The sequence below is a fragment of the Hyperolius riggenbachi genome, chromosome 2 (genome assembly GCF_040937935.1).
Source record: "Hyperolius riggenbachi isolate aHypRig1 chromosome 2, aHypRig1.pri, whole genome shotgun sequence".
In the NCBI taxonomy this organism is placed as follows: Eukaryota; Metazoa; Chordata; class Amphibia; order Anura; family Hyperoliidae; genus Hyperolius; species Hyperolius riggenbachi.
Window position 1 is genome coordinate 515,134,995 of NC_090647.1, and position 25,501 is coordinate 515,160,495.

The 25,501-nt window shown below is 43.7% G+C and overlaps 1 long non-coding RNA gene across 1 annotated transcript in view; it reads right to left on the minus strand.

Moving 5' to 3' along the window:
* Positions 1 to 232: 232 nt before the first annotated feature.
* Positions 233 to 25,501, minus strand: part of LOC137547223 (uncharacterized) — a 70,403-nt gene continuing 45,134 nt past the window's right edge. The window contains exons 2-3 of the long non-coding RNA XR_011026532.1: positions 3,559 to 3,721; positions 233 to 343 (exon numbers count right to left, since the gene is read on the minus strand). This is a non-coding gene — a long non-coding RNA (uncharacterized lncRNA). The remainder of the gene's footprint in view (positions 344 to 3,558; positions 3,722 to 25,501) is intronic.

Genomic DNA, 25,501 nt, shown 5'->3' on the forward strand with positions numbered 1-25,501 from the left:
CTTCCTATTTTGGATAAGATGAGGATGCTATGACTAAAAAGTAATTAAATCCCGTACTACTTTTGAAGTGATGTTAACGTGTTCTCTAGGTGATATCTGCTGTGGGAGGGACAGTAAGCTGTGGCAATAGGAAGGGAAAACTAACATGAACTTGGTTGAAGAAAAAATAGAAAAGGGCAGAAGTGATGTCACTTTTGGCATCACAAATAAGCACTAAAGATTTTGACCAGCAGAAATATTATTTTATTTTTTTCATGCACTAGTACCCATTAAATGCAGGAACTGTATCATGCTGTAAGCCTCAATCTTTTCCATCCCACACTTTGGTCACTTGTGGCACAATCTGTAAAACAAATGAAGATTCTCAACCTCGTGCACTTAGGGACCAATAAAGGACACTGACAACATTTAATCAAGATACCATAATAACTTCTGGGTAATAATCATATGTGCATGAAATTCAGCCTGTGTGAAAGAACCCTTAAAGGGATACTTAAGTCAGGGAAAAAAAATGAGTTTAACTCACCTGGGGCTTCCCTCAGCCCCCTGCAGCTGGTTGGTGCCCTCACAGCCCGGCTCCGATGCTCCTGGCCTTCTTTCTGCAATAGCAGCATAGGGGGTGCTATTGTGGCTGGGAACACGAAGAATCACTCGCGTTCCCATGCCTGTCGGCCGGTGAAGGCGAAATCGGAAGTCGCCGCCGGCGGGTCCAGGAGCATCGGAGCGGGGCTGTGAGGGCACCGATCAGCTGCAGGGGGCTGAGGGAAGCCCCAGGTGAGTTAAACTAATTTTTTTTTTCCCTGACTTAACGTTCCCTTTAACCACTTGAGGACCACAGTCTTTCTACCCCTTAAGGACCAGGCACTTTTTTTCCATTCAGACCACTGCAGCTTTCACTGTTTATTGCTCGCTCATACAACCTACCACCTAAATGAATTTTGGCTCCTTTTCTTGTCACTAATAAAGCTTTCTTTTGGTGCTATTTGATTGCTCCTGCGATTTTTACTTTTTATTATATTCATCAAAAAAGACATGAATTTTGGCAAAAAAATGATTTTTTTTAACTTTCTGTGCTGACATTTTTCAAATAAAGTAAAATTTCTGTATACATGCAGCGCGAAAAATGTGGACAAACATGTTTTTGATAAAAAAAAACCCATTCAGTGTATATTTATTGGTTTGGGTAAAAGTTATAGCGTTTACAAACTATGGTGCAAAAAGTGAATTTTCCCATTTTCAAGCATCTATGACTTTTCTGACCCCCTGTCATGTTTCATGAGGGGCTAGAATTCCAGGATAGTATAAATACCCCCCAAATGACCCCATTTTGGAAAGAAGACATCCCAAAGTATTCACTGAGAGGCATAGTGAGTTCATAGAAGATATTATTTTTTTGTCACAAGTAAGCGGAAAATGACACTTTGTGACAAAAAAAAAAAAAAAGTTTCCATTTCTGCTAACTTGCGACAAAAAAAAATGAAATCTGCCATGGACTCACCATGCCCCTCTCTGAATACCTTGAAGTGTCTACTTTCCAAAATGGGGTCATTTGTGGGGTGTGTTTACTGTCCTAACATTTTGGGGGGTGCTAAATTGTAAGCACCCCTGTAAAGCCTAAAGGTGCTCATTGGACTTTGGACCCCTTAGCGCAGTTAGGCTGCAAAAAAGTGCCACACATGTAGTATTGCCATACTCAGTAGAAGTACTATAATGTGTTTTGGGGTGTATTTTTACACATACCCATGCTGGGTGGGAGAAATATCTCTGTAAATGACAATGTTTTCATTTTTTTTACACACAATTGTCCATTTACAGAGTTATTTCTCCCACCCAGCATGGGTATGTGTAAAAATACACCACAAAACACATTATACTACTTCTCCCGAGTATGGCGATACCACATGTGTGGCACTTTTTTGCACCCTAACTGCGCTAAAGGGCCCAAAGTCCAATGAGTACCTTTAGGATTTCACAGGTCATTTTGCGGAATTTGATTTCCAGACTACTCCTCACGGTTTAGGGCCCCTAAAATGCCAGGGCAGTATAGGAACCCCACAAATGACCCCATTTTAGAAAGAAGACACCCCAAGGTATTCCGTTAGGAGTATGGTGAGTTCATAGAAGATTTTATTTTTTGTCACAAGTTAGTGGAAAATGACACTTTGTGAAAAAAACAATAAAAATCAATTTTCCGCTAACTTTTGACAAAAAATAAAATCTTCTATGAACTTACCATACTCCTAACGGAATACCTTGGGGTGTCTTCTTTCTAAAATGGGGTCATTTGTGGGGTTCCTATACTGCCCTGGCATTTTAGGGGCCCTAAACCGTGAGGAGTAGTCTGGAAATCAAATTCCGCAAAATGACCTGTGAAATCCTAAAGGTACTCATTGGACTTTGGGCCCTTTAGCACAGTTAGGGTGCAAAAAAGTGCCACACATGTGGTATCGCCGTACTCGGGAGAAGTAGTACAATGTGTTTTGGGGTGTATTTTTACACATACCCATGCTGGGTGGGAGAAATAACTCTGTAAATGGACAATTGTGTGTAAAAAAATCAAAAGATTGTCATTTACAGAGGTATTTCTCCCACCCAGCATGGGTATGTGTAAAAATACACCACAAAACACATTATACTACTTCTCCCGAGTACGGCGATACCACGTGTGGCACTTTTTTGCACCCTAACTGCGCTAAAGGGCCCAAAGTCCAATGAGTACCTTTAGGATTTCACAGGTCATTTTGCGGAATTTGATTTCCAGACTACTCCTCACGGTTTAGGGCCCCTAAAATGCCAGGGCAGTATAGGAACCCCACAAATGACCCCATTTTAGAAAGAAGACACCCCAAGGTATTCCGTTAGGAGTATGGTGAGTTCATAGAAGATTTTATTTTTTGTCACAAGTTAGTGGAAAATGACACTTTGTGAAAAAAACAATAAAAATCAATTTTCCGCTAACTTTTGACAAAAAATAAAATCTTCTACAAACTTACCATACTCCTAACGGAATACCTTGGGGTGTCTTCTTTCTAAAATGGGGTCATTTGTGGGGTTCCTATACTGCCCTGGCATTTTAGGGGCCCTAAACCGTGAGGAGTAGTCCGGAAATCAAATTCCGCAAAATGACCTGTGAAATCCTAAAGGTACTCATTGGACTTTGGGCCCTTTAGCACAGTTAGGGTGCAAAAAAGTGCCACACATGTGGTATCGCCGTACTCGGGAGAAGTAGTAAAATGTGTTTTGGGGTGTATTTTTACACATACCCATGCTGGGTGGGAGAAATAACTCTGTAAATGGACAATTGTGTGTAAACAAATCAAAAGATTGTCATTTACAGAGGTATTTCTCCCACCCAGCATGGGTATGTGTAAAAATACACCCCAAAACACATTGTACTACTTCTCCCGAGTACGGCGATACCACATGTGTGGCACTTTTTTGCACCCTAACAGCGCTAAGGGGCCCAGAGTCCAATGAGTACCTTTAAAAAAAAAAAAAAACACAAAACCACAATTTCTGCTAACTTGTGACAAAAAATAAAACATTCTATGAACTCACCATGCACCTCACGGAATACTTTTGGGTGTCCTCTTTCCAAAATGGCATCATTCGTGGGGTCTGTCCTGGCATTTTAGGGTCTCTGCAATCATTACATGTATGGACAGTATTAGGAGTTTCTGCTATACTCCTTATATTGGGCATAAGGGTAATGCACTGTGGGCTGAAAGGAAAAATGAACGTCAAACAATCAATCAATGTGGATGAAAAAATATCTGCCAAAAAAATTTGGAAAAAAAAAAAAAAGAGGAGGAAGGCGTCTGCCAGGACATAGGAGCTGCCGCCCCAAAAATCCAAACCCACCAGCTCGTATGCCCTGGCAAACCTGATTTATCCATTCACACCGATCGATGTGGATGAACAAATCATTGCCAGAGTTCTTTTTTGATACAAAGTGTTTGCCAAAGCATATGAATCCCCAACACCACTCCTCGGCCCATATGCCTCGGCAAACGTATCTTTTTGACTGCGGAGGAGAAATCTCGTCCTGCAGCGCTGCATGCACCGACTTGTGTGTAAGCTGACAGACGCGCAATGTTCTGTCAGGATGCACCATCAGTGCTGCAGCTGATTGGTCGGTCTGGATAGAAAAAAGAGAGAAGAAAAAAGACAAAACAATACAAAAAGGAGGGGAAGGCGTCTGCCAGGACATAGGAGCTGCCGCCCCAAAAATCCAAACCCACCAGCTCGTATGCCCTGGCAAACCTGATTTATCCATTCACACCGATCGATGTGGATGAACAAATCATTGCCAGAGTTCTTTTTTGATACAAAGTGTTTGCCAAAGCATATGAATCCCCAACACCACTCCTCGGCCCATATGCCTCGGCAAACGTATCTTTTTGACTGCGGAGGAGAAATCTCGTCCTGCAGCGCTGCATGCACCGACTTATGTGTAAGCTGACAGACGCGCAATGTTCTGTCAGGATGCACCATCAGTGCTGCAGCTGGTTAGTCGTTCGCTCGGTCCACCTGGAAGGTTATTGGATGGAAAAAGGAAAAAAAACACACAAAAAAAACAAAAAACAGGCAAGCAGCAAAGCAATTACTTCATTAACATTAATAAAACTGAACTTTTTTAATAAAAACCTTAACATTGCAAACTAAACATTAGCTTCTTTGCTTACCTGTTTTTTGTTTTTTTTTTGTTTTTTTTAACTTACCTCCCAAGGACAAACCTCTCCTCCCCCATGGGACAATGTGCGAAGTGCAAATCGCACAGAGTTGTGGCGAAGTACATTACGCATTTTGTCCCAAGTGAAAGGAGAGGTTTCTGGCAGCCCTGTGTATTACGCTCTCTCAAAACCAGATGTTTGGTTTCACACTGCATATTGACATATCCGGTGGGTTGAGCCCGCCGCACCGTATCGTCCAAAACAGACCTTCAGGGAATACCACAAGAGTAGCATTCGGCCTAGTAATGGACTGCGTCGCCATAGACTAACATGACTTCCGGGCCGATCGAAATTGCCACAGAAGCCACGCAGTAACGTAGGCATGCACTAGCGTTAAGTCAAGCACTTCCGGCGTAGGGGGGGACCGCAAAGTGTGACTTTCGCTAGGCATTTTGCCCTAACGCATCGCAGCAGTGTGAAATAGCACTGAGAGACCCTTGTGTGCCTACCGCTGTGTCTGTAGTTCCCTACTCTCTAATAGTGTACCTGCTCATGGTACCTCTCAAAACACTCCCCTAGGCATAGTCCAGGCTGGTCAGGGCAGCGGGGACAATAAACAGTGGTGTCACGCCTTGTTCCAGCCCTGCTGCAGACACGACAACGTTTTCTTCGGATTCGGTGACCTGGGGTACTCGGAATCGGATAGGCGTAATGCCTTCCATGCAGCCTGCTAGTTGCATCTTGGGGTTGGGCCCGGGCACCTCCTGGATACAGGAGTTCCATAGTGATCTGTCTCTGAAATTGTAGAAACGATCCAGTTCTCCCAGCCTTACTGTAGAGAACAAAGCTGTTGTAAACTGCCAATTGAATTAAATAAAAGGACACTTTTTTATACCAGCGCCTTGTTTTGCGGGAAAGTAAATAGGGCGCTAACCTCTGGTCATTGAAGTCCACCCCTCCCATGTTGGTATTATACTCGTGGACGACAAGGGGTTTTTCAATGACCTCAGTTCGCCGTTGAATTTGGACTGTCGTGTCTGCGTGAATGGTGGACAGAAAGTAAATGTCCCTCTTGTCCTTCCATTTCACCGCGAGCAGGTCGTCAGCACTCAATGCGGCCCTCTGCCCCCGTTGAAGTTTGGTGGTAATGAGCCGTTGGGGGAAGCCCCGGCGACTATGCCGCACGGTGCCACAGCATCGGATTCCTTCTAACTTTAAGTGCTGATAGAGGGCCACACTTGAGTAGTAATTGTCCACATAAAGATGGTACCCCTTCTGGAACAAGGGTGACGCCAAGTCCCACACAACCTTTCCACTGCTCCCCAGGTAGTCAGGGCATCCGACCGGCTCCAATTTGGAGTCTTTTCCCTCATAGACCCTAAAATAAGATGTATAGCCTGTGGCTCTTTCACAGAGCTTATACAGTTTCACCCCATACCGGGCGCGCTTGCTTGGGATGTACTGTTTGATGCCAAGGCGCCCGGTAAAACGTATGAGGGACTCATCTACACAGATTTGCTGTTCAGGGGTATAAGCATCTGCAAATTTTGATGACAGGTGGTCTATGAGGGGCCGAATTTTGTGGAGCCGGTCAAAAGCAGGGTGGTCACTTTCATGACAGGTTTCATCATCATTGAAGTGCAGGAAGCGCAGGATGTTCTCAAATCGTGTCCTGGACATGGCAGCAGAGTACAAGGGAACATGTTGTGATGGGTCTGTAGACCAATAAGACCGCAACACATTTTGTTTGATTTGTCCCATGTTTAAGAGAAGGCCCCAAAAAATTTTAAGTTCGGAAACTTGGACTGGTTTCCACCGAAATGGCTGGGCAAGGAAGACATTCGGATTGGCGGTTAGAAATTGTGTGGCTTTACGGTTGGTCTCTGCCACGACTAGGTCTAAGAGATCCTGGGTGATGAACAGATAAAAAAAGTCTAGGGGCGATCCTAGATTATTTGTCATCACCTGGACTCCAGACTGGGCGGTGAAAGGGGGCAGTACGGGTGCGGCGGTATCAGGGGATTGCCAATTTGGATTTGCCAGCACCTCTGGTAAACTAGGGGTAGTACGGGCCCGTGTACTTGATGGCTGTGACTGGGGTGTTACTACACGTGCCACCGAACCAGTTTCAACTTCCACGCTGGTGCTCGCCACTTCACCAGGGTGTACGGAAGTACTGGTTCTAGGTCCAGGAGATGCTGTGCTGCCTGCCCCACCATGAAATCTCAGACCAGCACGAGCACCACTCTGCTGCCCTTAAGGCTGATCCTGCGCCACCTGCAGTCCAACGACATGGGGTGTGGTACGCCTGGCTCTAGCCGGGACCTCAACCTCGTCATCACTATCGGTCAGTGAGCCACTGCTCAATTCAGGTACAAACTCTGACCCAGATGATTCGTCGAATGGTTCGTCCCAATCGTCCTCATCCGACTGGGCCATGTACCTGAGAACCTCATCATCGGAATACCCCTTTCTTGCCATGGTGGACTGCTAAATTTAGGGGGTATTCCTCTGAGACTACCCAGAAAAAAGAGCACCTACTTAGCGAAAGGGAGTATTTGAGCGGTAGAAAGCTGTGATCACTGAGTTTTGATAAAAAAAAAATCAAAACTGATGTTTACAGTGCACAGCTAGTGTACAGTGGTTTTTGCAGTGATCAGAAAAAAAAATTCTGTCACTGCGGTGGGGTGGGCTGAACGCAAGTGCAGGCGAACGATCAGACCTGATCGGGCAAACACTGCGTTTTTTAGTGGATCCTAGTGACCCTAATAGATCTGACTGCGATCAGTAATGATCACTTACAGATACTATATAGTAACAATGTTGATTAGCGACAGTGATGACGCTAATTAGTGACTGTGGTGCAGTGGGCTGAGCACTAACTGACACTAACAAAGGGGCCTAGCTAACTGGCCTAACTGCTAACACTAGTGATACTAAAAAAGTGACAGTTTCCACTGATCACTGTTTTTAGATCACTAGGATAGTGACAGGGGGGTGGTGGCGAGTGGGGAATCGGAAGCAATCACGGGACAATCAAAGCCAATCACAGGCCAATCACGGGACAATCACAGGCCAATCAAGGGACAATCACAGGCCAATCACGGGCCAATCACAGGCCAATCACGGGACAATCACAGGCCAATCACGGGACAATCACAGGCCAATCACAGGGCAATCACAGGGCAATCAAAGCAAATCACAGGGCAATCGCGGGATAATCAAAGCCAATCACGGGACAATCAAAGCCAATCACAGCCAATTACTGGACAATCACAGGGCAATCACGGGACAATCACAGGCCAATCACGGGACAATCACAGGCCAATCACGGGACAATCACAGGCCAATCACGGGACAATCACAGGCCAATCACGGGACAATCACAGGCCAATCACAGGCCAATCACGGGACAATCAAATACAATGACAGCACAATGAAATACAATGACAGCACAATCAAATACAATGCACTGGGAAGGTGATTGGGGGGGGGGGGGGGGGGTCTGAGGGCGATCTGAGGGTGAGGGGGGTTGATTAGGTGCCCGCACGGGGCAGATTGGGTCCTGATCTGATGGGTGGCAGACACAGGGGGTGACCGATGGGAGGTCAGTGAGTGATTACAGGGGAGAATAGATGTAAACAATGCACTGGGGAGGTTATCAGGGGGGGGTCTGAGGACAATCTGGCGGTCTGGGTGGGTGATCAGGTGCCCCCAAGGGACAGTTTAGGGTCTGCTCTGATGGGTGGTGGTGACAAGGGGTGATAGAAAAGTGACAGACAGGTGATAGACAGGTGGTCAGTGGGTGAGGCAGATTTATACAGTATACAGGGGTGGGGGGCTGGGGGGGGGGGTCTGGGGGGATCTGAGGGTAGGGGGGGGGTGATCAAGGGACCCTAGGGGGCAGTTAGGGACCTAATCTACAGATCAGCGTCGGCAGATAGTGGCAGGGGGTGATTGATGGGTTTATTAGGGGGTGCTTGGGTGTACACAGGGGCGTGCTGGGGTGGTCAGGGGGGGTCCTGAGGGCTGGGGTGGGTGATCGGGGGGTCTGTGGGTGCAAAAAACCTGTTTGCTGCTCTCACTACAGGGCTGCCTCCTCCTCGAACGATCCGTGCGAAGCTGCGTGCAGAGGAGGAGGAGGCAGCCTGTATAATACACTTTGTCATGTAAACAAAGTGTATTATACATTTCTATTGGCCAGATCGTAAATTTAAACCCCGCCGGCGCTGCTAATTGGCCGGCGGGGTATCGGGCAAGGTGGGCGGGGCCTATCGCCGCAGGGAGCGCGCGTCATAGATGACGCGATCGCTCCCCGTACACGCCTTAATGACCTGCCGCCGTCAGGCGTATTGCTTTCCTTAAGGCATCCACTTTGCCGCCGCCCATGGGCTGTGGGCGGTCGGCAAGTGGTTAAGGTTAACCCACAGTAAGATTACATTGTTCATTTAACCACTTAAAGAGGAGCTGTTAGGTATAAGGTCTCAGAGAAAATAAACACATATATCAGTAGCTAAAGATTGGCTGTACTTACATTACATATGCATTTCACTGTCCACGTTTGGATTTCACAGAATTTGTATATAGTATATGCAGAGATAGATGCTCCTGACAGCTCATGGCAGGCTCCATGTTTTTCTGTCAAATGTGTCGTCATGTCCTGCCTGCTTCCTGATCACAGATAAGCTCTTACTTGAACAACACAGTGTGCAGTGAATATTAATGAGCCATGTGGCTAGGAACAATAGCTGACTCCTGCAGTGTACTCTGCCCGGAGATTTATCAGTGCTACGCGCTGGACTGATTACAAGCTGCTGTAACGTCTCATTAGCAGCCGAGGGGAGGGCCCCAGAATGCTTTGCAGTTTAGTATGCGGCTTGCGTCCTTATGGGTCTATAACAGCCTTTCTGATAAGCACACATCAAAGGTAACTGAGATTTTTATCTTCACTAATGGCTTTATGGCTTCCTTCTAAACTGTTTAACACAGGAGAATAGAGGTTTAAATTAGCTTCTGCAGCCTGACAGTTACTCTTTAAAGACAACTGGACGAATATATTTGTCCAGTGTAGTTGTGGAGAGTGCACCACCAGTTTGTTACTAAATAAGGCACATGGGGTATCATTTTAACCGGGACGAGTTGTAGAATACATTTTGGTGTGTCTAAAAGCTGTGACCCACAACACATGAAAAATCGGTACGGACAAACTCAATCAAACGTAAAAAGTCATTTTCAGAATTATGATCAAACTTGGGAAAGTTTTAGCAACACTACAAGAGACATATGTGGTATCATTTTAACCGTGATAGGTAGTAGAATAGAGTTTAGAGGGTTTTAGGGTTGAGGCGCATGTCTCCTGTATTATTTTTAGTCACAAACTGAATCAAAAGAAATTAGATTTTGCATATTCTGTACCAAAATAAAAGACTTGTAAAATGAAAACAAACTGACAGAATATAAAAGAAAACACACATTGTTACCTTAGGAACCTGGCTTTTTAAATATGTATGCCATGAAGGTATATTACTATTATTTTTGAAAATAAGGTTGTGTAATCATCTATAGTGTACAATGAGAAAGCAAAACACAAAAAACAAAAAAGACACCTTTATTATCAAATACAATATTGCCACCATACATTGTGCTAGGAACATAATCTATATGTTTCAATAACCAGGATGGATGAGCAAATAAAATTAGTGGGTTTAACTTATAGTCAGCACTGTTTAATGTAAAGCTATAATGGATGTACAGTGGGTTGCAAAAGTATTCGGCCCCATTGAAGTTTTCCACATTTTGTCACATTACTGCCACAAACATGCATCAATTTTATTGGAATTCCACATGAAAGACCAACACAAAGTGGTGTACATGTGAGAAGTGGATCGAAAATCATACATCATTCCAAACATGTTTTACAAATAAATACCGTATATACTCGCATATAAGCCGACCCGCATATAAGCCGACCCCCCAACTTTTCCCTGAAAAACCAGGGAAAAATAATTGACCCCCATATAAGCCGGGGGTAGGAAATGCTGGATTGGTGCAGCCCCCCAGTGTGTCCCAGTATAGCTAGTATAGTGCCCAGTATAGGTAGGTAGTGTCCAGTATAGCTAGTATAGTGCCCAGTATAGCTAGTAAAGTGCCCAGTATAGCCAGTATAGTGCCCAGTATAGCCAGTATAGTGCCCAGTATAGCCAGTATAGTGCTCAGTATAGCGCCCAGTATGGGTAGGTAGTGCCTCAGTTTAGCTAGTATAGTGCCCAGTTTAGCTAGTATAGTGCCCAGTTTAGCTAGTATAGTGCCCCAGTATGGCTAGTAAAGTGCCCAGTTTAGCCAGTATAGTGCCCAGTATGGGTAGGTAGTGCCTCAGTATAGTGCCCAGTTTAGCCAGTATAGTGCCCAGTTTAGCTAGTATAGTGCCCAGTTTAGCCAGTATAGTGCCCAGTTTAGCTAGTATAGTGCCCAGTTTAACTAGTATAGTGCCCAGTTTAGCCAGTATAGTGCCCAGTTTAGCTAGTATAGTGCCCAGTTTAGCCAGTATAGTGCCCAGCATAGGTAGGTAGTGCTCCCCCCGCGGCCGCCGCTGCTATTACCTGCTTAGGCAGCGGCCGCTCCCTAATCCGCGTTCCCCTTCTGAACTTTCAGAGTGTATCACAGCAGCGCGCCCGGCGCTGCTGCTGTGACGATGCAGAGTGCAGGAAAGAGCGCGGCTCCCTATAGCGGCGATCTGTATCGCCGTTACCAAGGGAACCGCTCTTTCCTGCCCCCTGCATCGTCACAGCAGCAGCGCCGAGCGCGCTGCTGTGATACACTCTGAAAGGTCTGAAGGAGAACGCGGATTAGGAAGCGGGCGCTGCCTAAGCAGGTAATAGGAGCGGCGGCCGCGGGGGGAACGGGGAGGGGGGGGAGCGGGGCGCGGACCACCCACCAACCACCACTAGACCACCAGGGAAGACTCGCATACAAGCCGACCCCCCAACTTTTGACCCCCTTTTTGGGGGTCAAAAATTCGGCTTGTATGCGAGTATATACGGTAACTGCAAAGTGGGGTGTGCGTAATTATTTGGCCCCCTGAGTCAATACTTTGTAGAACCACCTTTTGCTGCAATTACAGCTGCCAGTCTTTTAGGGTATGTCTCTACCAGCTTTGCACATCTAGAGACTGAAATCCTTGCCCATTCTTCTTTGCAAAACAGATCCAGCTCAGTCAGATTAGATGGACAGCGTTTGTGAACAGCAGTTTTCAGATCTTGCCACAGATTCTCGATTGGATTTAGATCTGGACTTTGACTGGGCCATTCTAACACATAGATATGTTTTGTTTTAAACCATTCCATTGTTGCCCTGGCTTTATGTTTAGGGTCATTGTCCTGCTGGAAGGTGAACCTCCGCCCCAGTCTCAAGTCTTTTGCAGTCTCCAAAAGGTTTTCTTCCAAGTTTGCCCTGTATTTGGCTCCATCCATCTTCCCATCAACTCTGACCAGCTTCCCTGTCCCTGCTGAAGAGATGAACCCCCCGAGCATGATGCTGCCACCACCATATTTGACAGTGGGGATGGTGTGTTCAGAGTGATGTGCAGTGTTAGTTTTCCACCACACATAGCGTTTTGCATTGTAGCCAAAAAGTTCCATTTTGGTCTCATCTGACCAGAGCACCTTCTTCCACATGGTTGCTGTGTCCCCCACATGGCTTGTGGCAAACTGCAAACGGGACTTCTTATGCTTTCTGTTAACAATGCCTTTCTTCTTGCCACTCTTCCATAAAGGCCAACTTTGTGCAGTGCACTACTAATAGTTGTCCTATGGACAGAGTCTCCCACCTGAGCTGTAGATCTCTGCAGCTCGTTCAGAGTCACCATGGGCCTCTTGACTGCATTTCTGATCAGCGCTCTCCTTGTTCGGCCTGTGAGTTTAGGTGGATGGCCTTGTCTTGGTAGGTTTACAGTTGTGCCATACTCCTTCCATTTCTGAATGAGTGCTCTGTGGGATGTTCAAGGCTTTGGAAATCTTTTTGTAGCCTACATTTCTCAATAACTTGATCCCTGATCTGTCTTGTGTGTTCTTTGGACTTCACGGTGTTGTTGCTCCCAATATTCTCTAAGACAACCTCTGAGGCCCTCACAGAGCAGCTGTATTTGTACTGACATTAGATTACACACAGGTGCACTCTATTTAGTCATTAGCACTCATCAGGCGATGTCTATAGGCAAATGACTGCACTCAGATGAAAGGGGGCCGAATAATTATGCACACACCACTTTGCAGTTATTTATTTGTAAAAAAAAAAATGTTTGGAATCATGTATGATTTTCGTTCCACTTCTCATGTGTACACCACTTTGTATTGTCTTTCATGTGGAATTCCAATAAAATTGATTCATGTTTGTGGCAGTAATATGACAAAATGTGGAAAACTTCAAGGGGGCCGAATACTTTTGCAACCCACTGTAAATGGAGAAATAGTTTGTTTTTTCTTTTTTTCCCTTATTTTCCCTTTAAAATGCATAGAAAATAAGGTGATTACTAAACAAAATTAACACACACTAAAAGCCTAATTTGTCCTGAAAAAAAGCAATATATAGATCATTTAGATGTGATAAGTAGTAATACAGTTATTGGCAAATGAATGGGAGCAGCACCTGTATGTGAAAATTACTCTCGGGCTGAAGTGTTTAAAGAGACACTGAAGCGGAAAAAAAAATGATATAATGAATTGGTTGTGTACTATGAATAATTACTAGAAGATTAGCAGCAAAGAAAATATTCTCATATTTTTATTTTCAGGTATATAGTGTTTTTTCTAACATTGCATCATTCTATAATATGTGCAGATTACACAACACTCAGCATTCGAAATAATTCTTTCAGAGCAGTCTGTGAACTAATGACCTCTCCTCTGCCAGAGGAAAAGTAAATAGTCCAGGAACAGTTGAGATAATAAAAGTCAGATAACAGCCCTCTCCACAACTTTCAAAGTCGCAGAGCTTAATTGCTTTTTTGCATAGAGATAACAACTAGAGTTTCTTAACTCTTCCTGTACTGGAAACAATTAGACTGATGTATCTGATCTTAATGTTTTATTTCTTAGCTGTACTACACATACAAATCATAATATCATAATTTTTTTTCGCTTCAGTGTCTCTTTAAGTTGACAAGCATTTTTTTTTTTTTTGCACAATATCATGTAACCCCCATTTAACCACTTCTCTGCCACAGGGTTTTTCACCTAAAAACCACAGCAATTTTCACATTTAAGGGAGGCAAGGGTTAATGGGCTTAGTGGGGGTATAATTTATTTTAAAAAAACCTGACTGATGCTGATCAGTCACTAATGCTGTGTTAGTTATCTGAGATCCTCTCACAAGTGATCTCAGTAACTGTAACAGCATAGTGACTCATACAATGTTTACACACATTCTGCATGAAGGAGCACCGTCATTGGCTTTGTGAACACATGTTCACATCAGCCAATCACGGACCAGCGGGTGCCCAACGCGTATGCACATCCGCGTGCACGCGGACGCGAACGCGATCGCGATCGCGCACAGCAGCAAAATAAACAGGAGTTGCCTATCTACGCCCCTGTGACTCAGGTGAAGTTTAAAGGGGCGTAGATAAGCGTGGCAGAGGTTGTTAAGTGGTTAATGAACATTCATTAAGTGACGGTTGGAGGTGGCTGATGAACCCTGACGATGGTTCATTTTGAAAGACCATCATGACGGATCGCATCGGGAATGATCATTTAATGTGTAATTCAGACACTACTGCAGCCAAATAGACCAGCAGAGTTGCCAGGCAACTGGTATTGTTTAAATAGAAATAAATATGGCAGCCTCCATATACCTCTTTCTTCAGGTTCCCTTTACGCGGAAAACTGGTTTGGTTTGAATGATTGCACCATTCACATCCCAACATTTATGTCCTGCCAATCACTATATTAAAAGTTAGATTGGGGAATGACCTTTCTGTGGGCTGTTAGTGTCCTTTTACACTTAATGCGTTGATATATGTTAGTGTGCGTTAGTACGCGTTGTTATGTGTTTTTTTCCATAGCAGTGCATTGTGAAAAAGATTTCAGTTAAAACGTGTATAGTGGGAACCGAGCCATCGTTGGCCATTGAAAATCAAGAGTATAAGTATTCATCAAGACTTATTGAATCTATTACCGACAGCTCAGTAAAATACCGAACTCGATACGTTGATTTCAGGATTCATCAAATTTATCTACAGCTGTTAGCGAGCATTCGGTAATCATTCGGTAATGATGCGATAAAACAAAAGAAAGCGCAATTCATGAAAATGAAAGTGGGCGTGGTTTAGCGTTACATTTAGGATTAGTTATCTCCTTCACTGCTCTGTCGTTATTCCTGTCAGATCGTTGCTGACAGAGAAGATGGAGCCATTTGAAGTGGTTATGTATCGGCTGAGAGTGATTCAAAGGCGCAGAAGGGCAAGAATAAGGTCTAGAAACATATCAGTTTGCAAGAGAATACATTTATTTGCTATACCAGGACATCTGCATTTCTCTTGAATCATCTTGTAAGAGAACATAGGCAGTGCCAGGGTTAACTATATTGCTAACTGCACTATATTTTTTCAGAAAAAGCTCCTATCGAGCCGCAGCTGGCGAAATTGTGGGATTGTCCCAAAGCCACTTCCAGAATCCTGGTCCAGGCTAAGCCCTATTCAGAATGTTGCTACGTAGTGTTCAAAGAACTGCCTTTTACCCACAATTCCACAGGAATCTTATGGCCTTGTGTTAAATTACCGTTGTAAAATGGAAATATCGACACGTTACTGAATGGTTACCGAATTGTTATCGATATTTTATCAAATTCACACCGAATGCGGAAAAACCTTGATGAATACAACTAGAAATCGATAAACTTTGAATTCTGTAATTTAACAAACTGGAAAAAGTTATCTCAAAGACAATGATGATTGATGAATCGAGGCCTAAGTGATTAAAGGGACACTGTAGGGGGATTGGGGGAAAATTAGTTGAACTTACCCGGGGCTTCTAATGGTCCCCTGCAGACGTCCTGTGCCCGCTCAGCCGCTCACCGATGCTCCGGCCCCGCCTCTGGGTTCACTTCTGGAATTTCAGACTTTAAAGTCTGAAAACCACTGCGCCTGCGTTGCCGTGTCCTCGATCCCACTAATGTCACCAGGAGCATACTGCGCAAGTCCAGTATGGTCTGTGCCTGCGCAGTATGCTCCTGGTGACATCAGTGGGATCAAGGACATGGCAACACAGGCGCAGTGGGGCCGGAGCATCGATGACTGGCTGCGCGGGCACAGGATGTCTGCGGGGGGACCATTAGATGCCCTGGGTAAATTCAACTCATTTTCCCCCGACCCCCCTACAGTATCCCTTTAAGTGTAAAAGGACACTTAGCTTTAGAATGTCATAGTGTTTGCTTTGGTGGTCCATTAACCCTTCAGAATTCCTCACTTCAGAACAGCTTCAGTGCTTGCAGGACACCAGTACGTAAATAAGAGTAAGAGAAAAAGGGACACCGAGAGCCCAATATAGTGTAGTAAGTCGTGATACCAGAGTATCAGTAATGATAATAATGAGGCTCTTGGTTCTTCCTTTGACCCACTTTGCTATTGCTTCATTTTATTGCCTGAGGAAGCAGATTCAAACCCGCGAAATGTGTTGCATTTTTGGAGTGCTTTGAATAAATTGTTATTATTATATAACAATGACTTGGGCCTCGATTCATCATTGTCTTTATAATAACTTTTTTCAGTTCGTTAAATTACTGAATTCAAAGTTTATCGATTTCTAGTTGTATTAATCAATACGGTGTGAATTCGATAAAATATCGATAACAATGCGGTAACCATTCGGTAACGTGTAGAAATTTCCATTTTACAGTGATAATTTAACACAAGGCCATAAGATTCCCGTGGAATTGTAGGTAAAAAGGCAGTCCTTTGAACACTACTCAGCAACATTCCAAATAGGCCTTAACACCTGGACCAGGATTCTGGAAGTGGCTTGGGACAATCCCACAATTTCGCCAGCTGCGGCTCGATAGGAGCCTTTTCTGAAAAAAATGTAGTGCAGCTAGCAATTTAGTTAACCCTGACACTGCCTGTGTTCTCTTACAAGATGATTCAAGAGAAATGCCGATGTCCTGGTATAGCAAATAAATCCATTCTCTTGCAAATTGATATGTTTCTAGACCTTATTCTTGCCCTTCTGCGCCTTTGAATCACTCTCAGCCGATACATAACCACTTCAAATGGCTCCATCTTCTCTGTCAGCAACGATCTGAGAGGAATAACGACAGAGCAGTGAAGGAGATAACTAATCCTAAATGTAACGCTGAACCACACCCACTTTCATTTTCATGAATTGCACTTTCTTTTGTTTTATCGCATCACTAACGAATGATTGCCGAATGCTCGCTAACAGCTGTCGATAACTTTGATGAATCCTGAAATCAACTTATCGAGTTCGGTATTTTATCGAGCTATCGGTAATTGATTTGATAAGTCTTGATGAATCCAGGCCTTGGTGTTTTCTTGGAGGAGGTAAGTACACCACTACCTCCTCTTTTTAAACTGATTTTAAAGAAACAAACAAGAAGAAACAAACAAACACATTCTCAAAGTGCCAGAGCTGCAGCCATTAGGACGCGCTCTATAGGCAGTAGCAGTGTTAGGGAGACTTGCCCAAGGTCTCCTACTGAATAGGTGCAAGCTTACTGAACAGGAGGAGCTGAGATTTGAACCCTGGTCTCCTGCATCAGAGGCAGAGCTCTTAACCAGTACACTATCCAGCCACAGCCTAGCCTAAATTTTAAACATTTTTACTCTACTGAAGACTGATTGCCTTGTCATCATGCAGTTGCTTTCTATTAGTACAGCAAGCCAATGAATGATGCTATATAGAGTGCGTCATACCCCCTTAATTCTATAGCAGGGAATGTGTTAAGTGGTGATATGGTTATGCTTACTGTTCTCTCTGTCAGAGGCGACTGGATAGAGACAGTCACCAGCATTATCTCCCTATCTGCGCTATAAATCAGGGTCCTTTAATGGCCCTGCCTGACACTTTGACAGGTCCAACAAGAAAAAGAGACTTGATTGGAATGGAAATCCATTTAATTTTTACAAATCTCGCCCGTCATTACACTTCTTTTCTATTAATTTTAACTTTAACTTCTGCTTCAACAACCTCATCATCACAGCAGAAGATTAGCACTGCATCCCCTCCAATAATGCCTGTAATCTTGTACATGAGTATGGATTAATATCACAGATCCAGGCATGGAAACATGGGGCTTTGCTCTAATCTCTGACACAGATCTAATGCTGTATTTAAAAGTAATAAAGAAAGGAAAACAAGTTAAAAGCCCACTGCAGCTATAGCCTATCTGCATGCAACAATGAAACTTTTTGAGTAGACAGTATTTATGTATTTAATGTAAAACATACATGTGCTGGAATTTCCAACCCACCAGAAAAAGATGGCTTTCCCCATATATATCTGATGAGCTGAAATTTCGCTTTTGCGTAATTACGATTCCAAATTTGGAATTAGAACACTAAAATGTATTTCGTAATTATCAGAATCTTCATAATTCATAAATTCATGTTATAATATCACATTAAATTGTAATTTTGTGCTTCATTCGTAATTTAGCATAATTTAAAAAAATGACATAAAATGATGAAATATTGAGTAACACAAAATTGTAATTTTGTGTTTTACGCATAAAATTGTCACGAAAAATGTGTGTAATTACAAAAATATTTTAGTTATGACGATTTCATCACAAAAAAAAAATCATAATTATGAGCATAATGGCAACTAGGAAAATGTCATCTATAGTCGTAATAATGTGCAATTTCACTTAATTTTTCATGATTTTGATTCTTCCATTACGTTCATAGTCATAATTATAAAATTGCATGAAATGTTGCAAAATCGTAATTAGTACATCACTATACAGCTGGCCAACCTGTCCCCCAAGTCTGTGGGCTTGTACACATCTTTGAAAAGTTCATAAAATTATCTATGCGGGCGCATAGAGGAGGCAGGTCTAGTTTTGCTGGGTTTGCATTTGTTGCCCACAGTAAGTTGGTCAATGTATGCATGGTGAAGGCCTGCTCAATACCTGTCCATTGTTTACATTGACTGTGTCTACCCCAGTCCACCGCCCTAGTAAGGACTGCTGGATAACAAGAGAAGGATATTCAAACTTCGCTAGTTATTGTCCTATTACTGAATTATATTGTGACCACAAGAAGGCCAATACTGAATACTAATGACTTTTATTCAATGATAAATGGGCCTTCTTAGGGTCAATCAGTCAATCAATTGGCCCTTCTTGTGGTCACAATATAATTCAGTAATAGGACAATAACTAGCGCAGTTTGAATATCCTTCTCTTGATTTGTACCCACTCTCTATTTGGGGAGGGGAGCCCCCAATATTTCAAACTTGCTGCTGACAAACAATACAATTAGGTGCAATACCATCACACTTTATTCTACTGCTGCATAACAATTATATGCCACATTAGGTACTGCAAGTCGCCCATCCTGTTTAGGCCTGATTAATATGGTTCTCCTGATTCTGGGGGGTTTCTTTCTCCAAATGTAGGAGTTAAAAACCGTTTGAGTTTGACGTAGATATGATAATGGTATTGGTATCGGAAGGGTCTGGAAGTGATCCAACAGACAGGGCATGATGTTCATTCTACGCACTGCAATCTTGCCTAACCATGATAATTGTGGTAAATCCCAATTATTTAAAGGATATCCGTGGTAAAAATACACTAATGAGATAAACAATTGTATCTATCCTCCTTGACTTTTTTAGTTATCCCACAGTTTTATTTTATAATCAAATCTACTTTTTAAGTTTTTACTGTTTCATTGTCTCTGCTGAATGGCACATGCATTGAAGTATGCCAGAGCTAAAAATCTATGAACTATTGACCCTTTTTATCTTTATCCTGCTCTCAGAAGCCATTTACTGCCAGGAAATTGTTTTATGGCTGCAATTCCTTATCACTAAGGGTTATGCTATAGTCTGACCCAGTCCCGACCCAGACAGAACAGTCACTTGCATACCTAAGTTTTAACTCTTTCAGGTACAGAAAGAAAAAAATGAATACAGCATAGTTATTTGTGTGCTAGGCACTGTACATACACATGTCTATCTCATCATGTCACATCGGGTATCCTTTAAAGAGAAACTCCGACCAAGAATTTAACTTTATCCCAATCAGTAACTGATACCACCGTTTACATGAGAAACCTATTCCTTTTCACAAACAGACCATCAGGGGGCGCTGTATGACTGATATTGTGGTGAAACCCCTCCCACAAGAAACTCTTGAGTACGTAATCCTGGCAGTTTCCTGTCTGTGAAATAGCTGTTTACAGCTGTGTCCAACTGCCAAAAAACCAGGCAGCAGCTACATCACCTGTAAACAGTAAAACTGTTCACTGGAGTTCCTCTTTAAGTCAGCAGACAGTGTTTGCAGCATGCGGGTAAATTATGGGCATAGGCATTAGCCAAAAGGTCCGATATATAAGTCTCTAGATATTTGATATTGAGGTGCTTCCATTTGAAGGGAAAGTTCTGTTCCAGCAGTCGCCTCGTTCCCTTACCCAGACCTACTTTGTATGAGTCACATTTATCGTAGTTGATTTAAAAAAATGATAGTTTACTGAATGAGTCAAAAGCAGCTAGTAAATTATTATTATTGATTTATAAAGCGCCAACATATTCGGTGCCACTGTACCTTGCCACTTCCTATTTTTTGCAAAAAAAACCCACTCCTAGAAATAAGTATGTGAGATCAGCCTGGGCTGCAGCAATGTTCTCCTAGAACATACATGTCAAACTCCGGGCCGTGGGCTAAATTTGGCTCTCAGAGCCAATAAATTTGGCCCTCAAGTGGTTAACCCCCTTTGCATTAGGTTTGGCCCACTCAAGACCACCAGGGAAACAATATTGGAGGTGAAGCCCTAGATCATCAGGGAATGCATATGGGGGAGGGGAAAAACACTAAACACCAGGAAACTGTATAGGGGAGGGTGGGGGCCACTAGAAATCAGGGAACTGTATAGGGAAGGGTTGGGGCTTCTAGACACCAGGGAACCCTCTAGACACCAGGGAACTGTATAGGGGAGGGTGGGAACCTCTAGACACCACAGAACTGTATATGGGTTTTTTTTTTGGGGGGGGGAGGGGGGCATTAGGCACCTGGAAACTTGATAGAGTAGGGAGGTGACCACTAGACATTGAGGTTGGCCTGCGACTAGGTCCCAGTGTACAGTTTCCGCCCACTTTGTATTTGAGTTTGACACCGCCGTCCTAGAAGCTTGAAGTCCAGCATGATCTCATCACTGGAACTGCATAAGGGAGGTTTCTGATGGAAGGATGGAAGACTGTGTTCAGGGTTAGTTTGGAGGGGGTAGGTGTGGAGATCAGGGGCGTAACTACAAGGGAGAAGCAACTGCAACCGCAGGGGCTCCGTGCTGTGAGGAGGCCCCAACTACCAACTTTCCCTTCCCCCAATAAAGGGGTCCATCCTTGTATTGGTGGCTACACTTCTAATGGATGTGCAGATTATGATGGCCACACTTATATGACCCTCGCAAGATGGATCCTCAGACTGTAATGTTCACCAAGAGTTGGCAATAGGGATTCTGTGGAATTGAAATTTCTGCAACTCGGTAATTTTAGCCCAATCACAGAACTCAAAAGCATTGGTCCAATCGGAGAATGCAGATTTTTTTTTTTTTTTTGCAAAAATCAGATTACCTCATTAATTTGAGACCAATCACAAGATTCAGTTTTTCTGATTTCTGTTTTTTTGTCATTTTTATGCATTCTTTTATGCAAAAAAAATGACAAATAAAATACACCTCAGAAATTGGAAAAACGGAAATCGGAAAAACAGAAATCTGAAAATTTGGAGAAACGGAAAACCTGAAATCGGAAATTGGCGGAATCGGAAATGGGCATTTCCAACCATCCCTAGTTGGCAAGCGAAAGAGTGGGAACATTGGGAGGCCCCATCAAATTTTTGTAATTACGCCCCTGGTGGAGGTGCCATATGGGGTCAACTAAGAAGAAGTTTTCTGTGCAGAACCCCTGCGACAGAGAAGGTGATCATAAATGTCTTATGCCACAGGTTCAAATAATTCCCTAACCTTCACTCTTATTCAACTCTGAGTTGACTCTGTAATGCTGAATATACACCATGCGTTTCCGCGTTGAATGCGTCCGTCGATACGCGTCGATTCGATTATTTCCGAGCATTTCCGAACGCATTTCGATGATTTTTAGGTCGATTGCCATGTAAAGTATGGCAAATCGACCTAACAATCCATCGAAGCTTGAATCGGACATGTCGGAAATAATCGACACGATGCTATTGACGGACGCATCGAACGCGGAAACGCATGGTGTGTATCCAGCATAAGGGTAAAGAAATGACACATCTTGAGACAACTGTCACTTGTCCTTATGATTGATGACTGTGAATGGTTCTGAAAAGTTGCAAAGATCACATTGCTGGAGCCTCTGAATGTAAAAGAAAAGTCAGTGGTCGATTTAATCCTCCTGCATCTACCAGGACCTGAAATATCAGTTTTGGCCAGACTGACCCTTTCATTAATTCTGGCCGCAGAATAAAGTACGCACTCATTAGTACTCATTTGGAAATATTTGAAAGCTAAAACATGGAGGTTAAGCAAACAGACTAAGCAGCAAATACATCTTTATGGCTAAGTTCTAAGCACACCGAGGTCTCTAAGTCAAATACTGGCAACCTTGTCATATTTGTGCAAACTTAAATGACCCCAGCGTGCTTCTGCCTCACCAAGAGCTCTTCTCTGCAGCAGCCGCAGTGGTCGTATTTATCCCCTTTTCATCTGTTCATAAAGCGATTCTGGGAAGTCGTAAAATGCTTGGCATGTATTACATCTCTTAACAAGATAATGGATATATTGATCATTGCTACACACTAATTGAACTTGGGCTAATTTAGAATGATATCAGGCTGCCAGCATTTTGATATGTGCTCTCCTGTAGCCTCACTCACCATAAATATTGTCGAATAATTCTGTGTATATCGGTACCCTATGTAAATAACAGTCATTCATCAATCACGGAGAAGCATCAAACCGAAGAAAGTCAAAGTAAAAGTCAAGTGGCTTTATAGAGTCTTTCTGCCCAACAATTGTGTATTAGTCTAGTGTCAGGCTTTCTAGCATTCACCCGTTTCCTTTCAGCACCTATGCCCCAATCACCGCCACGCTCTTCACCTATAGCCAACTTTGGTCACCCCCAGGACTTGTACGTATTAAGTATTGATGGTGAGGCCAAACCACTGAAGTACAAGAGAAACTAACGGAGTAAAAGTTCAGAACAAGCCCAGGGTCAAAACCAGGAACTAGATATCTGTCGGGACTCGTGCAGGGATAAGCAAAACTCGTCGATAATAGCCGGAGTTCATACACTGGAGATCAGACAGATTGGAAAATAAACCAGGAAGCAGACAAACAAGGTCACAAAACAAGTTCGGATAAGAGCACACCCTACCAGTTAGACCTAACGCTATCACGGGCAATGCGATGAGACCAGGAACAGATTTTATACCCCAGCTAGCCAATCGAGAAGGAGCACACTCCTCAACAACCAATCCATAGAGATGTTGCGTACATCAAATTTTTTGGTTCGTGAATAGCGAGCGCGAACTTCTGAAAATGTTCGCAAAAATGTGAACCGCCATAGACTTCAATGGCAGGCAAATTTTAAAACCTACAGGGACTGTTTCTGGCCACAAAAGTGATGGGAAGTTGTTTCAAGGGGTCTAACACCTGGATTGTGGCATGCCGGAGTGGGATCCGTGCCTAAAGTCCCACCAAAAATTACAGAGTTGACGCAGAGTCGAGTTTTAATCCCTGAAGGGCAGAAATAACAGTACATTCCTACAAATAATGCAATGGAGTGGTGCTGTGCCTGCAACTTAATGTGGGCACAATAGCAGTAGTGTGCACAGCTCTGGGTGTCAGTGGGCTGTGGAGTGTCACACACAAAATAAAAAACAGGAGACCAATGTATTAGCCCTCAAAAGGGCTATTTGGGCCACAACAACAATAGGGGGGTGTGGGGTCCAGGAGAGGGTGCTAGCTGATTGGCTGCCATGTGCCTGCTGACTGTGAGGTAAGGGGTCAAAGTTTGGCTCCATGATGATATATACGGTGCTGGTCAAACACACCAAATATTCGCAGTTCCCTGAGAACGCGAACAATGGAAATTTGCGGGGAACTGTCCGCCGGTGAACAGTTCCGGCCATCTGTACCAATCGAGAGTCGTGTCCTGAAACACCCACATTGTTGATTACACTCCAGCTATCAATCTGCTAATGCCTACAACATGTGCATAGGACAGGGGAGTGACCACACGTGCCTGAATTTTACAGTTAATAGTATGTGCAGTCTCCTGCACTACTAGAGGGATAACAGGGATGCTGGCTGGTCAGCCTGCCCCCTAGAGTCAATTGTGTGTGCATTTTCATGCATGTCTAAAAGGGTGCCGGGGATGCTGTCTGAAGACACAGAGAGAGGGCCAGTGCACACCAAAAACACTGATCTGCAAAATGCTAGAGGTTTTTGAAGCAGATTTCAGAGCGATTCTAGGCATGTTTAGAAACATGTTTAGAAACATGCCTAGCCTTTTTTGGAGTGTTTTTGTGTCGCAGATTTGATATATTGTTACAGTAAAGCTGTTACTGAACAGCTTCTGTAATAAAAACGCCTGGAAAACTGATCTAGTGGTTTTCAGAGCGGTTTTCCACTTTCCTGTACTTTATTATTGAGGCAGAAACGCTTCAGAAATCTAAAAAATGCAGCAGCCCCCAAGTTTGCGTGTGGGGAAAAAACGAATCTCTCTGATGTGCAACATCCAATTCACTTTCATTAGCCAAGCGGTTTTCCCCCTGCAAGCCTGAACTCAGTTTCTCAAACTTGCTCCCAGAAGAGATAGAACTGCTGCAGGCTCGCAGGACAGGTGAGTGCATGAGAATTCAGGAAGGTGAGCATACTACTGACTGTATCAACATTTTGTAAGCAAACAGAATTGAATCTGACGAAGGCTGTCCAGCCGAAAGCTTATTCTTATTCTTTTAAATTAGCCAATAAATGGTATCATCTGGATTCAAAACCTGTTGCTACTGAGTTACTTTAATATACTACAACTCTTGGAGACATTAAAGGCAAGATTCTTCTGCTGGCCCCATGTTGTTGATGTGTGGGCATGGCACATATGGGTTTAGCATCACAGGGTTTGTTATGGACATCAAGTATTGGCAATACAAATGCCAATTTTGTGGTAATACTTACCTAAGGCAAAGGAAAGATTCAGGATCCTCCAGAAGCTTTCCACTCTGTCCTCCACCATTGCCTGGTGCCCTCCAGAACACTGCAGCCACGTGAGCGCAGCCTTATCTGCACAGTAGGGCGGAGCCGCTTGTCCACAGGTGGCTCTGGTTACTACACAGGCGTGGCTGAACTCGCCCAGGTACAGAAGGCCACACTTGTACTTCAAGAGGAGCTCGGCCCCAATCAGATTTCTGACAAAGCCTTGCTAGAAACCTTTTGGGGGTCCACGATCAGCAACGGGGGACTGGAGTTAACTGTAAGAAGCCTATACAGGATCCAAAAGTTTACCTCTCCTTAGGTAAGTATGTGATTTTTGACCCGAGCTTCAGTTCGGGTTCACTTTAAGTTAGCCTACAGTTCACCATGTATATAAAAAAAAAACACGTATTCATTAGTACAG